The 3,735-nt window shown below is 40.3% G+C and overlaps 1 long non-coding RNA gene across 1 annotated transcript; it reads right to left on the bottom strand.

Annotated features, from left to right (window-relative positions):
- Positions 1-219: 219 nt before the first annotated feature.
- Positions 220-3,426, bottom strand: LOC131301977 (uncharacterized). The gene is made up of 2 exons (XR_009191493.1): positions 2,999-3,426; positions 220-1,375 (listed from the first exon to the last, which is right to left on the bottom strand). It is a non-coding gene; the product is annotated as an uncharacterized LOC131301977 (long non-coding RNA).
- Positions 3,427-3,735: the final 309 nt, after the last annotated feature.

The following is a 3,735-nucleotide window of genomic DNA, read 5'->3' as shown; positions in this document are numbered from 1 at the left end:
TGAGCGGCTCGGATCATCGAAATTCAATCGGGAAGGGGAGTCCCGCATTTTAAAAAAATGCGGGATCCCTTACCGGAACCCGACTGTATATATATATATATATATATATATATATATAGCAAAGTACTATATATTTTGAACTATCAACTATACCACAAAATTAAACATCAATTTGATAAATTTTTATCATAGTTGGTCTTTTGTGAACAATCACAGGTATTTTTGCAAATATATATGTGTAATATTGTTGAGGTCAATCTCTTTTCCTTAAGGAATACCATGTATAGCATCATGGTCTAGTTGGAAAAGTGAGAGAAAGTGAAGAACAGGCACAAATGTTGAATTCCCAATCCCCCATCGGTTGCAAACCCAAGCAGAAGCCTTCTGTTTTGTTATAAATACCGAGCGCTGCCCTCGAGTTCAAAACAGCTGTCTTGTTCAACGCGGGCTATAGTTTAAAATTTGAACGGGCTGGGTCTTCAAAACGGGAACGGTTCCGCCGGTTCACCGGTTGAACTGGAAATTTGAGACGGTTCTCCTAAAATAGATCGGTTCTCTAATAGTAGCGGTTTTGTGGTCAACCCAAACCGGACAATGGGCCGGTTGGCGGGCCAACCGGTTCGACAGGCCAGTCCGGGCCAGTTTTTAAAACATTGGAGGAAACCATCAAAAGGTTTATAAGTCATGTGGTTTCCTTCCCCAGAAATAACAACACAATGTACCCTTTGACCCTGAGTTGTTTCGAGAAAATAAATGCCTGCTCTTGGGTTTTTTGGAAGAAGCATCCCGTTCTAAATCTCAACGGACAAACGGCGCATGGACCACCATTCTGTCACAGTTATGACAAACACAACAAAAATTACGAAAGAGCCCAAAATATTTAAGTAACAAAAATAATATAAACTCAAGCTATGAAAGACACAAGAATTGAGGAAATAGGCAAGTCACAACAAAGTTGACACCAAATGAATGGATGGCATAAAAACCCTCTGTTAAGGGTTCTTGCAAAAAAAACTTTGCACTTGTCATTTGGTAACTTTTTGGCATCTAGATTAGCTCTGTCTAGACTATACTTAGTACCTTAATTCCTTTCCCGAAGGTAACGTTGATGGCACATAAGTGCTTGTGCTTTTGAACAAGTACGTAATTATATTTAAATTAGCTCTGAGCTTACAAACAAAGAAGAATAACTAAAGGTTAGTTGATTGTTGAATAAGGGGGAATATTCATTTGAATTTCCACTAATCTGTTCTAAAAAAATGGGAAAGAGTAATATAAAAATAATCCATCATTCATTTAAAAGGAAACGCCTATCTGCCCTTTTATTTTGCTACTTCATATGCAATGGCTACTGTGCATTGACGGTCACTTGTAACTACACCTTTAACAACAGAATTCAACTAACTTAACAGATATTTGGTGCTCGCTTGAGTAAAAATCTATTGCGCTTAATTTAAGTTCCGTAATGGCCTAATTTTGGTACACATGTACAAATGAAAATGTTAGATTGAGGGACTGTATGCATTGCTAAAAATGCATACTAACTTAGAGTACAATTTAGTAAAAATATGGCGCCTAAAAGGCCTGTACTTTAAAGTGAGTAAAAACACAAAAGCTACGATAAACAACACTTTTAAATTTTGGAAAGGCCTATAGAATGACCATCTTCGACCTATATATGTTTGTCTTGACTAACTTGGGCACACATAACTGGTCGACAAAAATAGGCAAATACTTGCATAAGCTGGTGGAGACAAAACAGATTAGAACAAACTATACCATCAGGAGAATAAAGAGGACAATAAATAAATTTGAGGAAAAGTTAATGCGGAAGAAATGATACACAAAGTCTCCACTATGGACCTAATAAAGAGCAAAACACATAAGCCCAAAGAAGCCGCAGCAACTTAACCAACTCCCTACCCCAAACACCAACCAAAGAAAACACAATAAATGCACTAAAAGGAAACAGCAAACGCATGGCCTAAAACCAGTAAAGTGGTCAGAATAACTATACTTAGGCAGAAAGCGCAGAAGAAAAGAAGGAGATAGAGTTAGAACAAACAATATCTACTCAGATGGCAGGGTAGCAATTTAGCAACTCTATAAGATTTTCCCAATTGCATAAGAACCACCATGGAGCAGGAAAATGATAGCACAAATATTTATGCACAGGTGTTTGTTTTTCTGTCTCGGAATGGGTTATGTTAGGTGTTGGGCCAGGCTTGGGCATTTAGGTTTCAGGCCTGGCCCACAGGTGTTTGAGCTATTTACAGTTATGTCTCAGCATTTTTAAGCCATTTGGCCCTCTTTTTTTTGAGATGTATTTGTCGATGTGGGCATTTTAGGGCCATTAGGAGTTGGGGCCTCCGATCTCAGGTGTTTTTGGACTTCGCCCTCCTCAAGTGTTTTGTCCAACAGTTGGTTGGATTCTCCTCCCCTCTCCTCCAGTTGATGTACTTTACCAAGTTTCTTATTAATATTTTGTTGTTTCCGAAGAAAGCAGCTGCCACTAATGAGCAAGAGAAATATAGCTGCAAAGGAAAACAGTCCACACACGCACAAAACTCTTTAAAAAGTAAGATGGACAATGCATAAGAGAACAATGAAAAGCACATCTAACGCAAAGCAGGGATTTTATGCCCCTTCTTTTAAGTATTTCTAGCCCCACCGCGCAATTTTATTTTACCTTGGTGGGCGGTGTTGGATATGTGCGTGTGCGTTTGGGGGGGGGGGGGGTGGTGGCGCAGTTGCTAACTCCGGTGAGTAGCGACGGCGAAAAAAGGGAAGTCAAGTGACACACCATCGCCCATCGGCATTAATGCTCGCACATGAACGGGGGGAGCCGCAAAAGGGAAAACCCCAAACAAATACCACCTAATGACAGAGAAAACAGCAAAGCCATTACCCCCAAAAAAAACGCGGCGAAGACACCTGTAGCTCAACATAGCAAATCAAATCAACCAAACTCAAGCAAGGAATAAACCCGAACAGTTACTTGTCGTCGCTCAGCAAACAGGGAGAGAACCCGGACACATGCAAACAGAGAACTCGGAGAGAGAGGAAGCAGCACCGCAGAAGATAGCTATTAAGGATATACGACTCCACAGGTTTAGATCCCCACACTCGTTTCTTCTGACAGCAACAACTACCACCGATCAACGACCGGGAACCATCCACACACGTCACCGTCCGTTGCCTAGGCTTCTTCTTCTCTCGTTCTCCTCTCTCTCACTCTCTCTCAATCTCTCTGCTATCTGTCCCAAACCAGACGAAGGAAAGAAAAAGGCAAAAGCAGAGACGTGGCTTGATCTAGCCCACGTTCTTCACATGAGGCGAATAGACGAAAACACCCTCGGTGCCTAAACCAGTGGCTCCCCAATTGAGGGGCACAATTAGAAAAATTGGAAAATTTATGGCAAGCGTCCAATTAGAGCATCTCCAATCCATCTTCATTTCCTCCAAAATATAGAATGGACGTAACACATTGAGGGGAGATTTTGTAATTTATTCCATTTTTCCTTCACTTTTTGTACTTTTTGGGAGAATCTTAGAAAGACCCATCGCCCTTTTTAAAGTTTTGGAGGAATTTTGTACTCCAAATTTACTTTTGATCCTCCATTTTTAGAGGACCAAATCTATTTTTGGAGGACCAAACTCTAAAAAGGACTGTGGGTCCCTCAAAAATTCTCCCAAAAATTACAAAAAGTGAAGAAAAAAGAGAATAAATTATAA

The sequence above is a fragment of the Rhododendron vialii genome, chromosome 9a, assembly GCF_030253575.1.
Source record: "Rhododendron vialii isolate Sample 1 chromosome 9a, ASM3025357v1".
NCBI classification, from domain to species: domain Eukaryota; kingdom Viridiplantae; phylum Streptophyta; class Magnoliopsida; order Ericales; family Ericaceae; genus Rhododendron; species Rhododendron vialii.
Note: the sequence above shows the minus strand (reverse complement) of the source record. Positions and strands in the feature narration are given on the sequence as shown.